The sequence below is a fragment of the Ambystoma mexicanum genome, chromosome 14, assembly GCF_040938575.1.
Source record: "Ambystoma mexicanum isolate Mex_15411 chromosome 14, UKY_AmexF1_1, whole genome shotgun sequence".
Taxonomy (NCBI): domain Eukaryota; kingdom Metazoa; phylum Chordata; class Amphibia; order Caudata; family Ambystomatidae; genus Ambystoma; species Ambystoma mexicanum.
The window spans coordinates 610,867,728-610,888,018 of NC_090940.1; the positions used below are offsets into that span (position 1 = coordinate 610,867,728).

General features: G+C 50.6%; 1 long non-coding RNA gene across 1 annotated transcript in view; it reads left to right on the forward strand.

Moving 5' to 3' along the window:
* LOC138527028 (uncharacterized) overlaps positions 1-13,220 on the forward strand; it is a 159,209-nt gene extending 145,989 nt beyond the window's left edge. Inside the window, exon 3 of the long non-coding RNA XR_011283800.1 lies at positions 12,748-13,220. This is a non-coding gene — a long non-coding RNA (uncharacterized lncRNA). The remainder of the gene's footprint in view (positions 1-12,747) is intronic.
* Positions 13,221-20,291: the final 7,071 nt, after the last annotated feature.

Here is a 20,291-nt window from a genome sequence, read left to right on the forward strand (position 1 = left end):
TCCACTCCACCCTTCATCCCCCTTCTGGTCTCTCAGTATATCTCGACGCCTCCGGATCTCACTTGAACACACCACAAACTCTTTGACTTTCATTCATAGTCCTTTTATACCCACATCTTACGCCTTTGAATTCTTCCCTTACCTCCATTGGTTGTGTATTCCCAATTTACTACTGCCTTTTTCCCCGGGGTGGTGCCATCACTGTGCGAGGTCACAAAAAATACCTTTAGCCCTGTCCCCTCTATGCGCATGACAATTCAAAATTCTCTGGTATTGTGTCAGCCGTCTGCTGTTTTATCGCTCCCCTCCTTCCAATTGGCAGTGAGTAATACAGCTGTTTCTTGACTGCCACAGGAGAATCAAACTTGTTATAAGTGTTCTTGTTTTAATTTAACATTCTGCTAGGTTCTCTCAAAATTGCAAGGCATGCTGATCTTGGAAGTCCAGTAACAAAAAGAACTCAAGCCAAAATGGAAGGTGCAGGGTATTGGGTGATGAAAAGTGACCTGTCATTACTGCAAAGGGTCAGAAATGAGAGCCGGACACAAGGTTGTCATATTTTCAAACAAAGGCCCTTTATTAAATGAAAAGGGATTGGGAAAAGGTCTTTCTGACCCTATTACTTAGAAACTAAAACTAAGGATCTGTCTATGTCAGGATGTCAGTAACTGAAAACCTGTCCTTGTGTCTACAATGCCCTATTCTGACCCTCACACTTTAAACAAAACAACAAAAGGTGCAAGTATGTTGGCAAAAAGTGTTCAAACTCAAAATAACTCCAACCATAATTTTCTTCCAGGTAAAGGCCCTTGAATCCAGAGGGTGGTTCTCTTTCTCTGAATTACCAAAAAAGGAGGGCAAAAATGGCTCTTTAACTAATAGTTCCTCTGTGTCTTCATTTGACTGACAAAGGTCTTGGTTAAAGAAATAAATTCTGCAACAGTCTTTCTGTAGAGTTTTCCTGTATCTTTGCAGATTCCCATGTATACTCCCTGCCAGGAATCTATGTTCAGTTTCAGTGGCCTGGTGTACTCGCCTGCCAGGACTTTTCTTTATGGGTTTTCGAACTACATGGTGTACTCCCCTGCCAGGAATCTCCCATTCAAACTTCAGCTGCCTGGTGTATTTGCCTGCCAGGACCTCTTATGTGTTTCACAGTTCTCTGGATGTATAATATTTATTCACACTTCTTCCCCACGCTAGCATCTTATGTGCCTGTATCGGATCGGGGTTTGCTTTTGTACTTTACCTTGTCTGCATTCAAACATTCTTCTTATTGGGAGTTGAATTGGTATTTTGCCTTGACAGCATTCAAATAAACTTTACTTTTGTACTTTGTCTTGTCTGCATTCAAACATTCTTATTATTGGGATTTAAACAAATTTTATATATTTTCTGCATCACCAACTCTGTATCATTCCATCACTTGTTGCGCAGCTTTCGGAATGCGCCAGGGTCCCCAGCTGCTTTGGGCAGACTCACCGGTTCTTCCCTGCGTCTCCGATTCTGTTTGCCCCCTTCGTGGGGTGGTTCCTCCACCTTTTCTCCAGCTTTGAGTGTGCAAACGTCCCTCCAGCGTCCGCACGGCTCTGCGGTTCCAGGTTCAGTCAGGATAGGAGAATGATGCTTCCTCGAGCGGCCCCACACCCAGGAGCTCCTGCACTACTCCAAATGTCTCTGTGGCCTTCCTTGCTCTCCTGCGTCGTCTCTCCGTTGGTTCCGCAGCCTTCTTGGTTCCTGTGTGCTCCGTGTCTGTGAGCCTCAATCTGGGACCTTTCGTCCTCTCCTGCACTCTCTCGCTAGCAGTCTGACTTTCCTTTTCAAAGGCCCCACGCACTTTAGGTTTAGAGATACAACTAGCCTGCACATTGTTCTTTGAGCTCTTGTCAGTCTGCATAAACTCCCTCGACCACCTCCTCGTCTCAGTACCTGAGGAATTATGGGAGTTGGAGTACATAAATGTCTTTAGAGTTGTCACTCTAAGATGGTTTCTCTCAGAGGTTTAAAATAAAGGCACATCAGAAAAAGGTGTTGTATGTGTGTTGTGGATATTTGGGTCACAAGTGGGGCCCTCATCAGAATAGCAATATGCCATTAAGAATTCCCGTTTCAGGGGTTCTTTCTCGTGGGGAAGGGGGGAATACTGTGTCTTCTCCAATGAGGTCACCATATCCCCCTGGTAGATGTCTCCTCCCATGTGATCCTCCCTCATATAACCACCCCCAGAGTCAGGATAAGGAAGTGTCTGCCGTTCCCTGGCCACATGGGAGGAGGTCACCTGCCAGGAAAAAAACAGTGATGACTGCATTGGATTCATCACATTACACACAAGGCACATTCATGGGTTTAGTTAATGGGCCCTCCCAACTCTCTCACATAATTTTTCGGGCAACACTGGCTTTGGCATACGCCCTGCTGTGCCACCTATGCCAAGCTTGCAGAGATGGCTGCTCCCCTCTGTAAGGAACTCATGGTGGCAACAAGTAAGACAGACACAAGTGATCACAGTTCAAGGGTTTATATTGAACAATGAACGCAGGGTTGAAAAACGCTTAATCTAAACCTAAATCTAAGATGTGAACAAGCATCGGCCATCAAATGAAAAATAAGGCAGTCTTGTGGTGTTGTGTCAAATAAAAAGGGCCTATACTAAGAAACCTATTGCCAAACCTCACAAATAATACAGAAAAGGTGTGGGATAGTTTTCAAGAAAAGAAAGACGTGTTCTCAAATAATATGTCAGGATGCGGTAGCCTGGGTCTCTCTTCTCCATGTTTTGAGCACGGGGGTAAAGTGGGATCTTGGAGCACAGTACGTTATCCACCATGGGTCTGGCATGGATTCACATGCTCATGAATATTCCCCGTCGTCTGGCTGGGAATCTACGGTAAAGAAAAAATCAGTATCAGTTTCGTTTCTGATCTGTCTTTCTTAGTAGTAACCAATCACTGGTCTCTGGGTCATACTGCCCCCAGCCAATGACTGCCCTCTCCCTAAGCCCCGCCCTTGGCAGCCATCCTCAGAATTTGACCGCACGCTCAAGTGTTGGGAGTCCTCGTGCTATAGCTCTCGAGCTTTTACTGCGTTTTGGGCTTTTTCAAAGAGATTTATCTCATTTTTCGGTTTAATCAAGCCTCAAACTCCACCGTTTCTACTTCCGATTAACGGGGACCCGTTTCGGATTTATCTACGCCCCTCAAGGGTGAAGTTTTCGTCGAGTTACGCTTCTTGGAGGATTCCAGAAGTTTCTGAGGCCTATCTCGTGGACGAGAAGAACATGGCCCAGGAGAAAGGAAGCTCGACTTCCGGCAAACTGTTCAGGATCTGCCCGGGATGCAACCTACAAAATGTGTTCAAGGAGGACGAGCATTCGAAATGCCTTTATTGCCTCCACGAGGACAAAACGCACGTAGAGAAGGACTGTGCGTTTTGCATGAACATGTCGGATCGGACTATGAGGGATCACCGGACCCGCCTCTCCAACTGGCTGGAAGGCAAGAGCCCAGCAGGTGAGAAGAAGAAGTCCAAGCGGTCTTCTAAGTCCTGTGAGGGCACCCCGGCGGCGGGGGCCCAACAGAAGGCAAAGCACTGCGAGTCCGCGGGCACCGGGAGCGCCGAACGGTCGGGCTCCTCGGCTGCCAGGCAGGGCGCACCTTCACCGATGCCATCAACCGCGAGCCAACGCTCTGGCTCGGGGATGGGAAAATTCGAGAACCCGGCTAAGCTTCTGGAGAGGCCCCGGTTGATCTCGAAGGAACCGGCCGAGGGGGAGCAAGGCGGTGACCCTCCCCCTAAGGTGAAGGCCTCAAGCGCGCCCAAGGCGGCGAAGGCCTTGATCCACCCAGCTAAGGCCTCTATCGAGGGAGTCGCTGCAGCCCTGTTGAAGCCTGTGGAGGCTATCCCAGTGGAGGCGACCTCGGGGCCCAAAGTTTCCCTGCCTCCGCGGAGGGAATCCTCTTTTATGCCCATCGAGAAGACCCCCGTGGAAAAAGAGGGGTGGTGGTGACCGTTACGGACACGGACACAACCTCTGTCCGTGTCCGTAGCTGACCGAGAATTTGGAAGAGGCCCAGCCCCACGGGAGGAATCCCGAGGAGGGGGGCGACGAGAGTGAGGGTGGCAACGACGACGAGGTTCCCGTGGAGGAACAACCATCGCTCCCGGCACGCCTGTTGCAACCCGAGCCTCAGGACAACTCGGTGGCCATTTTGACGGCAATCCAAGCCTTATGCACGGAGATAAGGACGAGACTGCCCCTACCCCCGACGGACAACCCAGCTGTACCTGGTCTGTCGGTAAGCCGGCCGAACAAGAGGAGGAGAATTCATCCAGTGCCCCTTCAGCCCTCACAGCCTTCTCAGCCTTTGTCGCCTTCCCCGAACCTAAGGGACGATACGGGAACGGGCACGGCCACGACAGGGACGGATGACGACGGCAGTGACGACGGGACTGGCCTCCCATCCGATTCCTCGGGCATCCCCGCCCGACGAGATTGGCTCCTTCCACGCCATAATTGCCAGGGCATCCAAGCTTTTTCAGCTCTGCCCTGAGGAGAAGAAGAAGAAAGGCTTCCTCTACCAACGGCGCAAGGCCAAGTGGAAGACAGTCCTCATGGTGCCGTTGCTGAATGACATCTGGGACGAGGGACTTGCCCTCCTCAAGAACCCGTCCACGGTACCTGCCAAAAGGGACTGGTATGAGAAGAAGTACCGGGTCCACGACGCCGCCCTGTTGTGCCTTAGGGCGCAGCCGACCCCGGATTCGGTCATCTCAGCAGCGGCCAAGAAGAAAGCGGGGGGGCATCGGCTTCATCCTCAACTTCCCCACCGGACGGTGAGGGAAAGAAGCTGGACGCCGTGGGACGACAAGTCATCTCATCGGCGGCGACGTCGATTAAGGCGGCTAACACCCTAGCGATTGTGGCCCGCTACGACAGGGAATTGTGGTACAAGATCGCCCCCCTGTTGTACTTCCTCCCGGACGACAAGAGGGCAGAGGCCCTGGCGATCCTACAGGAGGGTGAGGTGGCGTCGGACCACACCATAACTGTGGCCACGGACATTGCCGACACCGGTTTCCACCAGTTGGGCAACAACGTTTGCCTTCGACGGCGGGGGTGGCTCAAGGCAACGGATTTCCACCAGGACGTGCAAACCAAGGTTTTACGGCTCGGGCCTTGGGAGTTCTGCAGCAACAGCGGCCGCCCTTTCGGTACTCCGGAGGCAAGCAAGGTGCCGCCAAAGGATTCGGCGGCGGCTCCTCGACCTACCATCAGGCAGCCTGCTCCTCGTCGCAAGAAGCCTACAGGGGACGAGGCAAGTCAGGTGGATCTTGCCGTCGTCGCCAGGGAGGCCAAGGCGGCAAGGCTGCTTCCAAGCAAGACTGAACCGGCCGTCGCATCGGGCCCCCACCGAAGCACCCCGGTGGGAGGCCGGCTGGCAAAGTTTGTCAGCGTGTGGGAGTCCATCTCCACCGACTGTTGGGTGCTGGATGCCCTGGCCCACGGGCACAATCTGGAATTTCTAAAGAAGTGCCCCTGAATTCCGCCCGTGGCCAGGAAGGAAAACCACATCCCTCAACTGCTGTTAGAGGTAAGGTCGATGCTCAAGAAAGGAGCCATCGAGCTCGTCCCAAAGAGGCTCTGGAGTATACTCAAGATACTTCCTCGTCAGAAAGAAGACAGGAGGTTGGCGTCCCATCCTGGACTTGCGTCGGCTAAACAAATACATCAAGGCACAGAAGTTCCAGATGGTCACCCTCCAGCACGTGCTGGGACAGCTGGAGGAAGGCGACTTCCTATCGTCGTTGGATCTGGAGGATGCGTACTTTCACATCCCCATCTTAAAAGGACATCGAAAGTTCCTCAGGTTCGTAGTCCAAGGGCGGCACTACCAGTTCAAGGCCCTCCCTTTCGGATTGAAGTCGGCGCCCAGGGTGTTCACCAAGTGCCTAGCACCAGTGGCAGCACGGCTACACCTGCAGGGGATCCACGTCTACCCCTACCTGGACGACTGGCTCATCCGAGCAGGGACAAGGGAACTCGCCGTCGAACACACAGCAAAGACCGTCCGGCTGCTCACGGACCTGGGATTCTCTATCAACTTCCCCAAATCCCACCTGGTTCTGTCACAGGTCGTGCTGTTTCTGAGAGCCAAGCTCGATACAGTAGCAGTTGGCCTCGCCCTCGGAGGAAAGAACGCAGGCCATCCTGGGCAAGGTACAGCATTTGCTAGCCACGTACGTGGCCAGAGTGAGGTCCATCAAGTCCCTTCTCGGGATGATGTCCTCTTGCATCTATCTGATGCGCCTGTGCAGGCTTCGGATGTGTCCTCTGCAGGAATTCCTCGACAGCCGTTGGACGCAGGCGACGGACAGCTTCGAGGACAAGATCTCGCTCAACGAGGTATTCCACCAGGCAATTCGATGGTGGGGCACCCGCGCGCATCTCGCCGCGGGCACGGACTTTCACACCCCATCATACCAGGTGGCGGTGACGACGGATGCCTCCCTGGAGGGGTGGGGAGCGCACACTGGAGATCTTCACGCAAGAGGCCTGTGGCTCCCGGAGGACAGGCCGCTCCACATCAACATACTGGAGCTCCGAGCCGTGTTCTGGGCCCTCAAGTCATTCCTCCCATCCCTCAAGGGCAAGGTGGTGAGGATCTTCACCAACAACACCACCACAATGTTCTACATCCAGAAGCAGGGAGGAACCAGCCCCCCAGCCCTGTCCAAGGAAGCTCAAGATCTGTGGCACTGGGCCGTTGCCCAGGGGATGTTTCTGATGCCTTTTCATCTAGCAGGGATAAAAAAAACACCATCGCCGACTCACTTAGCAGGGAGCTGCGCTCTTGCCACGAATGGGAACTACGCCAGGATCAAGTGGATCAACTCTTCTGGCGATGGGGCAAACCCCAAATCGACCTGTTCGCGATGGCGACGAACTCCAAGTGCCAGAGGTTCGCCAGCAGGTTCCCCCAGCCGAGGAGCATGGGCGATGCTTTCTCGTTCCCCTGGGACGGCCTATTCCTGTATGCGTTCCCGCCGTTGCTGCTCAGGCGCATCAACCAACTCAAGAGTTCCCGGTGCAGGATAATCCTTGTCGCACCGAGGTAGCCGAGACAAATATGGTTCCCGGACCTTCTGGACTTGTCAGCGTCCCCACCAGTCAAACTGTCGATGGATGCAGATCTTCTCTCCAGAGATGGAGGCCCCATTCTTCATCACGACCCAGAGTCGCTGAACTTGCAGGCCTGGCTCCTGCAGCACTAGAGTTTGGAGGTTACGATATCCCGGCTGACTGCAGAGAGGTTCTTGCAAAGGCCAGGGCGTCCTCAACTCTCAAGTGCTACGGACACAAGTGGAAGAGGTTCTCTGTCTGGTGCCGTGCACAGAAGATTAACCCTCTACGGATTACAGCCCCTCAAGTGCTACCGTACTTACTGTCGCTGGCCAAAGCTGGACTAGCTCACGCTCCATCAACATACATCTGGCAGCGATTTCCCGATACGCCAGAACTGCAGGACGGTCGTCTCTGTGGTCTCATCTCCTGGTGAAGGAGTTTATGAAAGGACTGTTCAGATCGTTCCCGCTGGTGAAGGCTCCAGCCCCGGCGTGGGAACTCAACGTGGTGCTGACCAGGCTCATGGGCCCGCCATTCGAACCCTTGCATTCGGCTCAGTTGAAGTTTCTGTCGTGGAACACAGCGTTCCTTGTGGCCATCACCTCTGCACGACGCGTGGGAGAGATTCAGGCCCTTTCCTGCAAGCCTCCATACTTGACTTTCCACGAGACAAGAGTGGTGCTGAGGACGCACCCCGCCTTCATGCCCAAGGTGCTGTCGGACTTCCATCTCAACGAGCCCTTGGTGTTACCAGTCTTTTTCCCGTCACCTTCGTCACCGGCCGAGAGGACTTTGCACTCGCTGGATGTAGCTAGAGCGCTGAAGTACTACGTGGACCGAATGAAGAGTTTTCAGAAGACATCACAGCTGTTTGTGAACTTTGGACCTGTGAACCAAGGGAAGGCTCTCTCGATGGCTTCCATTTCCAGATGGCTCTCCGGCTGCATCATGCACTGTCATCGGTTGGCAAACCGACCGTTGCCGGCTGTCCGAGAGCCCATTGGACCAGAGCGATCGCTGCTACCACAGCGTTCTTGTCTGGTGTGCCCCTACTGGACATTTGCAGGGCTGCTACGTGGAGGTCGACGCACACCTTCACGAGATTCTACTGCGTCGACCGGGATTCCAGGGAGGAGTCCAGAGTCGGCCAGGCAGTGCTGCGCAACCTGTTCGCTTAAGGTGAGCCTGGTGAGGAGGTAAGAGATGTTTAATGTTGAGTTTTATGTGATGCTTAATGTTGAGCCTACCTTCGACAACTGAAAGTTTGTATCTTTCTTTTACTTAAGGTGAGGATTCTTCACGCTTGGGTCCCCCTCTTCTGGGCACTGACCCCTCTTGATTCTTTCAGCCTCCCTCCTCTGGGTTCACTATGGCTCTTCTGCTTTCCACAAAACTTAATGTCCTTTTCTTAACAGTTCATAGTGGACAACTGTCAAACTCCTGTGTACCCTCCCAATCCTCCTCACCTGATTCCACTGAAGTAAGGTCCTCGGATACAGTACCAGATGGTTTGCTCTTCTTTTTCTTGTCGAAATATGGCTTTTCTTTAGGCTTGTGGTCCTTCCGTTCGTGTAAATAGGGTCTGGCTCCCCCGGAGGCCACCTTGCCAGAGCTGGAACCTGCCCTAGGGGGACCCTGGGGAGCCAGCCCCAAAGCAGGGAAAAAGCCAAGTGGCGGAAAAAACCCTGATGTCCAAGAGTCTTGATTGGAGTTAAACGTTCCGGAGTGCAGAGTAGAAACAATGGAGATCTTGGAAAAGAAACGTGGCAGCAGGAAGTATCAGCAGCCATCCCTGGGATCGAAAGCAATAGCCTCCAAGATGAAACAGGATAAACACGGAGAGTTTAAAGCAGGTGAGTGGTGCTGTAAGGAATAACTAACGCCAAAACCAATAATGCGGAGGTCCGCGTAAGGATCCCTAGCGCACGAGTGCCCCAGGCAAAGAGAGCGGAGCGGAGCGGAGCACCGCTGAAAGAAGGAGACGAACAGCAGGAAACGAAGGTAAGAAATGAGCGGCGAAAGATGCCGAAATAGTACTAGAAGTGAACCGCAAGACAGCGGAAGAAACCCGGTCCCAACACTGGAAGCGGAAAGTAGTAATACCGGCAAGACACCGTAAGAAAGTAACGCGGGAAAAAGTACAGAAAGAAAGAAAGAAACAAACCTTAGTAGGGAGGCTGGATAAGAGATACACACAGAAAAACAAGGAGGAAAGTCAGGGCGAAACTGACAGGTAAGAGGACTAAAGTCTAGTTCGCACAGAGCGTTGTGCCAAGAACAACAGATACAACGCAATGAGCGAGGGGGCGGGGTCCGGTAATATACCAGACGCCGCCATATTGGATGAGGACTAGAGCGGGTGGAGCGCTAATGTCAATGCCTCCAGCGCTCCCACAGCTTCCACCCGGTTCCTGACAACAACCCTCTACTGAGTTTTCTTTTGTCAACACACTGTTTCCTGGGACTTTGGACTTCGCCCCTCTTTACTGCCACCCCTCGTTCTGGTTCCCGCTAGCTCTCGATTAGGGTGATAGTAGCTCACCCCTCGGTCCCTCTCTTCTGGGCGCTGACCCCTCATTATTTTTAACAAAGCTTTTTTTTTACACAGTTCAATGCTTGTGGGATTCGCTTCCCTTGTTTTCTCTCTATGTGGGATTCACTTTGCTTGCTTTTCAACAGTTTGTAGATCAAAGTCTTTAGACTGTACAGGGATTTTGCTTGACCTCCTCTATGACCACATTGACCTATATTGACGGGCTTCTGTTATCTGTAGTTTCGATCAGACGGGGATCGACCAGAGTGTCTCAAGTTAGCACCCACATGGTGCTGGTTGCCTCTGCAGCTGGTCTCCCCATTTACAGTTCTTTGAACTTAGTTAAATTTTCCACTTTGCGGCTTTCATTCAACGTAGACTGGCTCTTATCGGTTCTCCCCTTGACTCACCGGCTGTGATGAACCCCACTTGGATTTCCATCTTTCGGAGTCAAGGCCAGTAACACAGTGGCACGAATCTCCCTCGTTCCTACTTATCAGCGTAGGCTTGCCCGTGTACCGTTGACATCTGCTGCAGGGCACTTGTGCTATGGTTCACAGCTTTATGTCTTTTTCCATGAAGGGTCCGCAGGCCTGGGTCGAAAAGGGCATGGTCATTTCTGTTCTCGCCACCGTCTCACTTCCTGACACCTTTCTCCTTCTCTTGAAATGCTCTGCCTGTTTAGCTGTCTTGTTGTGCTTTCTGCCGTGCTCATACTGTGCTCTCTTTCTTTTTATCCCTGTGGGAAAAGGAAAGGGCTGTGAGGTGTTGGTGATTCTGATCGATTTGTGTCGGAAAACGGGGGACAGTGTTTTTGAATGTCCTACGTGAGAGGATGGGGAAAAGGTGTTGAAGGAAGGGCGATACCGCGTCTCACCTGTCGATGTCCCACTCCCCTTGGACCCCTCCATCCAGGTGATCCTCCTTCACTGGTCCACCCCCAATAACTGGATCCAATATCGATTGCCGTGTCGACACCTGGATGACAGATCCCCGGGGACTAGCTAGGGAGACACCTTCAGGTTTCTCACACTCACCTCGAAAGGCTCAAGCCACAGACCCTCTCACAGCTACTAATTGTGATCACATCAGATGCTGCAGAGTTTGGTGCAGTGTGAGATTCATTATCACATAGTTCATCATTTCTCCATCATTGGAACCTTCATAGGGCCTCCTCATTACACGGTAGGCGGTAGGGATTTAACGTTACCGGTAATGGAATACCGGTAACGCTAAATCCCCATCCAAATTATGACCTTGCTCACCGCTATTTGCGGCACCGCTAAGTACGGTGCCACTAATAGCGGCCAGTCTGCGGGCGCGCGACCCTCGTGTCCGTAATTTACGCCATGCCGCTATAAGCACATCATCACAAGCCAGGTGGACATGGAAAAGCACCCAAAACCCCTTACCGGCATGGCGCTAATACCGCCATCGCGAACCACCCGTTAAAAGAACTGTGCAGTGTTACCACCTGCCACAGGTGGCCACAATCAGCACAGGTGGAGGCAATGGAGACTGTGGATGCTCAAAAGGAGCACACCACACCCCTTCCCACACCCCTTCCCACACCAACATGGTTCCAATACTAGCAGCATTACATGGCCTGGAGGGCCTGATTGCAGCACAGCTGCAACAACAACAGGCAGCACAGAGGAGAAGCAGGAGGAGGAGGGCAAGACAGGCACAGCAAGCACCACCACGGCACCTAATCATACCACAGAGGCACCCACCAATTCCCAGGATCAGAGCCAGTCCATTGAACCTAACACCTGAGCAGATACACACCCTGTACCGTCTGGACCGGGATACCATCACCAGCATCGTGGACATGATACACCACGACATTGTGAGCCTCATAGACATCAGAACTGCCATCCCCTCTCTACTGAAGGTGGTGACTGTGCTCCACTTCCTGGCCACAGGCACCTACCAGCATACAGTGGGGCAGATGCATGGCATCTCCCAACCAGTATTCTCACTCACACTGAACCAGGTACTCGATGCCCTCCTGAAGCATGCACCTGAACACATATTCATGCCACGGACTGCCCAGGAGATTGCAAACACCAAAGTTGGCTTCTATTCACTGGCAGGCATCCCAAGTTGCATCGGGGCCATCGACTGTACACATGTGGAATTGGTGGTCCCACATCACAATGAAGTAGTGTACCGAAACAGGAAGCATTTCCACTCCATCATTGTCCAAATGGTATGTGACGCCAACAAGATAATCACACATTGCTGTGCCAGATTTCCCAGATCAACCCATGATTCCATGGTCCTGTGGAACTCAACTATCCCCCGCTACATGGAGCGACAAACGGGACAACGTTCATGGCTACTCGGTGAGTAGCAGGCCAAGCACATGGCAGTGTGCTTGGGGGCGGGGAGAGATAGATACTCCAACTGGGTGTGCTTGGGGGGGGGGAGATACATACTCCAACTGGATGTAGTCTGTAGTCTGTCGTCCAAATGCACATACTGATGTAATCCAATGTCCAACTCGGAAGGCCGCAATGTACTTGAGATGAACGGACATGCAAGTATCTGCTACACAACACAGATGACTATCCAATCTTAGAAACATCAAACATCAAACCACATCCACACTGCACAACATTCCACGCCACAAAATACACAAATGTCATCCATGCCGTCAACATAGTCATGCTGAATTCGTCCAGCACGACATCAATAATGCAATGTGCCTTTCAATGCATGCTAAGGGATACCCCCTAGCCATAGCAATGCACCACGAACCCATAGCACCACTGAAGTGATGCCTCTCAGCATGGCAACGTCAATGTTGGAAGGGCAGTACACCACCAGTGTGGTACCAAATCTGCCTGGGCACTCGGACACCTAAAACCTGGCCTCACACAGGACATGTCAATTACTGGTGGAGGCATTAATGGGGCATGTCTACTTGCAGGGTTGAGCCCACCTTTGCACATTGCAGTTACACAGACCATTTGCATGTATGCTGTTGATTGTGTACTTGAATCTCAATGCCAAGTTAATGTTTGTGAAATGAACAGGCCACACTTGAGGTGAACAGTAACAGGACCCCATTCTTTCCCCCATATAGGTGATGCCGGCTATCCCCTGAAGAGGTGGCTCCTCACACCTGTACGGAACCCACAGAACAGGCACGAAGAGGAATACAATTGTGCACACACCCGTACCCGCATCGTGATCGAGCAGACTTTTGGACTTTTGAAGTCACGGTTTAGGTGCATTAGCAGGTCTGGTGGCGCTCTCCTGTATGGCCATGAGAAGGTGGCCAAGATCACCATGGCATGTGTCATGCTGCACAATATGTGTATCAGACGGAATGTGCCACTGCCCCCTGACGTTGAAATGGAGGCACCTGATGAGGATGATGATGGAGGTGAAGGGGATGCAGGTCATGCAAGAGGGGATGGCCAGGAGGGATGTGCTGTGAGACAGCATCTGATCAACCAAATATTCTGAGTAACATGTTCTCGTACTGTCACCTGGATATGGCTAGTAATGCACTGGTGTCTGTTCGTGTGCTCACAATGGACCCTGGCGTCAATAAAGTACACATACACAATGAAGGAGTCCAGGCCTGTGTTTTGCTCAAACACCAGTGTATTAATGAACTTAAACAGGAAAATGTGAATGTCCCCACACATCCCACCACCCTTCCCCCCTCATCCCCCACAACAGTCCCATCACACCCTTCCCCCTCACCCCCCACAACAGTCCTATCACACCCTTCCCCCCCACCCCCACAACAGTCCCATCACACCCTTCCCCCCACCCCCAACAACAGTCCCATCACACCCTTCCCCCCACCCCCACAATAGTCCCATCACACCCTTCCCCCCCACCCCCTACAACAGTCCCTCATGTGTCTTCTACAATGTATGCGTCCAGGCATGCACGCGGAAGCATGAACATTAACTCCCTATTGGTCATTACCAAAACCAGCATTGGGAGGCTGCCTAGAGCTGCGCCTGGTGGTGCGTGCGGAGCGTCGGGGTGGGCTTGACTGCCGTGAACTGGCGGACGAAGAAGGGGCAGACTGTCCAGGTGGTGGTGGTGGTGGGAATTGCCGGTCCATAGCATACGCAATACGTGTGAGGACCTCACGAACTCGGATGAGCTCCCCACACAGCCTGTCTGTGCATGCCTCCATCCCCACCCTGGACTGCCTGGATGTCTCTGCAATCTCCTCCCTGAGACGGGCAGCCTCCTCCACGTGCTGCCCAACCAGCACAGTGAGACCCTCTTGCCGCTGGCTGATGCTGGCCAGGTCAAGGGCAGTGTCGGGCTCTGGTGGTGTGGCAGGTGTGCATTGTGGTGCAGGCAGGTGAACAGATGGAGGCACCGGTGGGCTACTGAAAGCTCCCATGGTCTCATCACCAGTGACGTTGGAGCCAGGTGTGTGTGATGGTGATGGCTGGGGGATTCCAGGGGGGCTTGGTGTGTGCATGCCCAGGTCGAATTCTGTTGGGTCCTCTACATCAGATAATGGAGCAGTGGCTGCCGCCTCTCCTGCCGAACTGGCTGCAGCTGATGGTGGTCCCTCGGTGGCTGTGATCGGTGGTGGTGAGTGGACCTCCGGAGGTGGGGCAGTTGGCTTTGGTGTGGCCTTGGCAGTGGCGCTCGAACGATGTTTGAGGCTCTGTAAATGGAGCCTTGTGCCTTTTCCCCTGGATGTTGTGGGGGTGTCCTCTGTGGGCTGTGGCCTTTTTTTCTTCTGCGCAGGGGGTGCCTGGGATGCATTCCCACCATCGCCACTGTCTGTATGTGACCCTGTCGGGGACAAGAAGGGGGGTGGCATTGGTTACGGTTCGATGTACTTGATGCAGGATACATCATCAATGCAGTTGTGGGCATTTGGACTTCATTGTGAAGGATGCAGGTGATGTGTCAGTTCATTGGCTCATCCATGCAGTGTTGTGTGTGGCACGTGGCTCTGTTGATGTGTGCATGTGTGTGTGTTTGGGTCTGGCACTGACATGGGCAGGGTGGGATGCATGTGTGGCTGTTTGGCCATCCATGAGGTGATTCTGGGCTGACATTTGCGGGGACCAGTAGATTCACATTGCATGCTTTCATTGGTATACTTACCTCCATCCGAAGTGCCTGCCACGCCATGCTCCATCCTCCCGACTCCCTCGATGCATTCAACTCCTATGAGGTTGGCACATGTCTCCTCCCATTCTTTTAGTTTGATTGGCTACCCCGATCCACCAGCTGTGGCAATGTTGTGATTTTCTGCCAAGATCATTCTGACCCGGAGTCTAAGGTCATCCCATCTTTTCCGGCACTCACATACAGTGCGGGTGCTGGTGCCCACAGCACTTACTTTCAGTGCCACCTCCTCCCAGATTGCTTTTTTTTGGAGGAGTGTCTCCCGCCGCATGTCGTTTGCGAAGACCACTGCAGCATTTTCAGATAGGGTCTGTGTCAGCATTAGTAGCTCCTCAGTTGAAAACTTTTCTTTCCGCTGGCGGTCAGTTGTTTTTTTGAGAGCCTTGGGCATGGTAAGGGTGTTCCAGATATTTTCCAACAGCAAAGTCCTACAAACAGGTCCAGGGGGCAGAGGGTGGCAATTGATTGTGTTTTTAAAGATGACCGCTGTGCTCTTTCCCGTTCCTGTGCGATGACGCTGTTTCCGGTTCCGCTATTTAACGGTCACCGCTATTAGCGGTGACCGCTATTTGCATGCTGCGTCAAGGCGGAGGTGCCATCTGCACTGCCGTCGAAGCCGGTAAGGGACTATTGGGGGAGTTTAGCGGCATGGCAGTTGGGGCATTACCGGCATGGCGCGATGCTCGTGTCCGCGTACTCGTAATGGTACGCTATTAGCGCCCTCATGCGAGGGCGGACACGTTAAGGGCGCCATGCCGGTAATTTGCGATTTTTAGCGCACAACGTTTAATGAGGCACGTAGACTACATGCTTTGCATATTCCCCATCGTTAGGCTGGGAATCCTCAGTAATCTAGAGCAGTTGAATTTTAAACTGAAAACCGCAGTAACTTTAATGCTCTATTATAGTCATTTTGGGTCATACTGCCCACAGCCAATAGAAAGGGCTCCCTTAGCTCAATCCTTATAGACCATCTTCAGCTTATTACATCACGTTTTCGTGTTGGGAGTCCCCAATGTTTCTCTCTCTCTACATTTTAAGTTATTTGTATTTAAGATAAACTTCACAGTATATCGACAATGTATCCAGTATCTCCTGTTTAAAGATGCTTGCCTGACGGTTTTCAGTTCGTCTGCATTCTCTCCCGCTCACGGTAGCCCAGTCTTCGATGCCCTTGACATTTCGGGCTAATGAAATGTCTGAGGTCAGGAAGAAAAGTCTGTTTAAGGTCTGCAACTCATGTGTCCTAAAGAATGTTTTTGTAGAGGACCGCCTCAAGAAATGCCTCTACTGCCTCCATCCACCTCACATCATTGAGGAGTGTGAGATTTGTCAGTCTTTTTCAATAAGACCCTAAAGGACCCTCACCAGAGATTGGTGGCATGGCTCGACGATGCCAGTGGGGCCTGTGACTGTGTGTCAATACGGAGTTATGCTTCTCTTGTAAGAGGATTCAATTCAACACTACAGCTAAGTCAATGCCTAGTCTGGGATACTGAATGGAAACCCTTATTGATATATCTTTATGTCCAGTTCATGAGTTCTGGATGACTACCCCTATATAACACCCCTCTCTTAGAATCCCCCTGACCCCACTGAGCCAAGAAGTAGTTCTGTTTTGCAAGTTTAAAAGGTTTAATTGAGAAATAAAACAAAATATAGATACCACGCTTTTATAATAAATTAATAATCAATATCGCCCTTATAAATATAATGTTAATCAACAATGGGTAATCTGACACTAGCACACGTCTTTACAATAATGAGGAGTTGGTGGAGGATGGATAAGGCAGCGAAAATACTTTTATGGTTTCAAATGGATGCAATGTTGAATGAAAATGCAGTACAGAAACAAACTAATATGGTTTCACAAAATATCATATCTTCACTTTTTCTCTGGCAATTCACCCCCCTCCCCTATATGCAATGCAAGGAGATGGAAGTAACGCACACAGTTCTCAGGAATGCAATCAAATACAATATGAAATTCAATTCCCACCCCAGCAAGCTTAGAGAAAACAGGTATGAGTTTTAAAACACAGGCCTAAGTGCTTTTAATGTGGTGGCAATGAAGTGAGAAATATGCTGAAAATGCTTTTAATTCCCTTTAGGAGGTTCAGGGTGAGTGAGAGATACTTGGGATGAGCTCAGGCTCACTTTAGCAATGATTCAGGGATGGTTATTAAGAGGCAAATGAATTTTTAGCAAAGGAAAGCAAAAAGCTGCTATCTTTTTACAGGTAAAGTAATCAGGCCAAATCGCAAATCGCGGCAAAATTCGCGAGTGCGTGAATCGTGATTACGGCAGAAGTATAAGGAGTAGCAAGTCGGTTCTCGGTTCGCTGGAAAGCTGAGATTCTAAGCCTTCAGAGGAAAGTTAAACCTAAACCAAATTGACAGGTGACAGCTTAGAAAATGACAGGTGACAAGATTTCTAGGAGACAGTTCTAATCAGATTAAAATAGTTGGATTAAATAATTTTAACTAAGAGCTTATTTCTGTCACAATCTGATCTAAGTACTCACTCCTAGCTTTGAAAGGACTGGACCTCGCCACGGATCGGGTCAGGATTGGCTGCGGTTCCCTCGCCACGGACGGTCTCTGCGTGCAGCGCCTGGGTCAGCGCCGCTCTGCTGGGTCTGTCATGCACCAGTTCTGCTCACAGCATCTGGGTCAGCTCCCCGGATACAGCGGCCTGTGGTTCTCTGGATCTCTGGTCTGCTTTCTGGGTGTCTCTGCTTTCTCTGGGTACAGCACTGCTTCTGGATCTTTCTGGCGCAGGGTTTCAGGCCAGAATCAACAGCTCAGCCCGGCTGTGAATAGTCTGCAAATGATTTTGCGGCCTGCTGAAGAGAACTCAGCTTGTGGGTTAGGCCTGTTCTTTACAAATTCTGAAGTAAAGTCTTGGTCTCTGAAGATTGGTGGATTGAAGTCTGAAGTCTCCCGGCAGAGCGTCCCGCGGAAAGTGAAAAAGGGATCTCCACTTGGCCTGCACTGTCTGCTTCTATGTGTTTTGAAAATGGGTGTGTGCCTGGGCCTAGCTAAGCCTGCCCCTCTCTACTTGTCATTGGCCCAATTCTCCCCTCTCCCCTCTCCCCTCTCCTCTCTCCTGAGTTGTGAATCAGAGTGATGAGGTAGATTTTATGGCCAGAGGGCCCTCCCCTGTCATCTTTACACACAAATCTATATTTGATCCAAATAAATCTTTCCCAACTACACAGTTGCTTTTACATCACCTACACACATCATATATCACATGAGGTAGGCACTGTTCCGACTCTGGCGTTTCTAGGAGCTTGGGTAAAGAAATGGCAACTTATTTTCGATTTTAGTGGGTTATGCAACATTGGTTTTTCATTAAAAATTATACACATATACTCGGCCTGTCCATACATACTCCAGTAAATTCCCATGTCTCTAGCTTAAACACAGAGTCTGTAGTATCAATAAATAACGGGGTTTTGCCCCAGAACATCACACAAATTGGAGTTTGGGCTTGAATTGTGGGCAAAGTTTTCATTTTAAGGATCCCCAAATTTCACATTTCTGTCATCTGGTTACCAAGAGTTATCAGTATTTCTGTAAAATATATATTTGCTTTCAATTCAAAGTACTGCAGTGTTTGAGTCCGCCCCCAAAGTTTGGGGATGACAGTGATCACATGTCTCTCCTGGCTGGCAGATCCTTGTTGACAGGAAACAGTCAAAATCACCATATCCTATTCAAGGGAAAAGGTCTTTTGTGTGGGCTCCAGCAAGCTGAGGTCAACAGACCAGGGGGCCACTTTGCATTTGGTTAGCATGACCATGTGATATCCTGGGCTTTCTGAGGTGAGAAGGTTTCCCAGCCTTTTGGCCTGTTAATCAAATTAGATTGTCTCTGGGAACAGCAGGTGGTTAGATCTTCCATTACCTAACAAGCTTTGAAGTCCCAATTGTCACAGAAGGCTGATTAGCTTCTGAAGTAGCAGTTCTCCTGTCAGAGTTTAGACCGCTAGCGCCGCCTTGAGTCCAAAGCGGGTACTGCATGCATTTTTTATTTTTTGGATCAGTCTTGAATTAATGCATTTCAAACAAGAGATTTTACATGGAAGTATATTATCCAGGTTCAGCACATGGCACTGGTGTGGTTCTGCAGTAAAATAATTTTGTGCCCATAATTTAACAATATTTGACCTGAAGAAAATGAATTCCCAATAGTTATGGGTTGCTTTTGGCAATCAGCATTGCCCCTTTTGCAATGGTTTCAGGCTACTGTGTGTAGCCCAATGGTGGTTTTAGGCAGTGCCCTTATGTGCCCACAACATAGGCAAAAATGGGTGGCAGCCTATTCTTCATGCATTTCCCTGTGCATTTTCTGGGAAGTTCTGGCCATCATGATGTTTTCAATGCCAGTAAGGCACAGTTTTTGTGGTAGGGCTCGGATGCATGGGTAAAAACATCCCACAAGCCCCCCCTTCTTGTGATGGCCATTCTGATCCTTCACAGATGGAACTCGCAAGATCTGGGATGTTTTCCTCATCTTCTTCCGGTAGATGGCACAGTTCAGCATCTTTTCCCCCACCCGGTTAGATCGATCGGTTCTCCTCGCCAGTCCTGATGGGAATATTGGGCGGTACCCCGGGCCCCTTGGGTCTCTGCTCCCGGTCCCCGGTCGTCCTCCTTGGTCAGTCTCCAGGTTTTCTTTCTCCTAGGACGACAAAGGAAAAGCGGCAATACCTATTCGTAGACATTTTTCCATCACTACTAATGGTGTGGCAGACATATACATGTTATACTTTAATATACCTAACATTTTACTTTTGAGATAAAAGTTATCATTCAAAGACAGTGGCTTACAAGAGTATAATATTTAGAGACTATATGTGGGATATTTTAGGGTTTGAACTGAATTAATCTGGAGCGGTCCCCTCTGGTATTGCAGAGGACTCCTCCAGTTGCTGCAAAGTGTGCCTGGGATGGCAAAACTTTTGCTGGTTAATATGGACCCACTTGTCTTCCCCTTCCGCCAGACTGCCTTTGGGGATGCAGATCTTATAGGCAACAGGGGAGATCTTGTCTATAATTTCAAACGGTCCCTTCCATGTAGGCAAGAATTTTCGCTGTTTGGCCTGGTTCCTTTGGAAATTGTATAGATAGACCCGATCACCCACCTTATATTCCTTTCGGGTAGTTTTTAAATCATAGTGGGTCTTCATGCTCTCGGCTGATCTTTCTAGATTCCGCTGAGCATAGGCAAAAGCATGCTGAAGGTGTTTCCTTAAATTCTCCACATACTCATGAGTTGTGGAGGCATTTATCAACGTTTGCTCTTGGGTTCTGTAGAGCAAATGCTGGGGAAGCACCATCTTGCGTCCAGTCATGAACTCAAATGGTGACATTTTGGTTGCAGATGAAGGGGTAGATCTGGTGGCCATTAGGACCAGAGGTAATCGGATATCCCAACTTGGCCCAGAATCTGCCACAAACTTTTTTAAGATGCTCACAATGGTTCGGTTATATCTCTC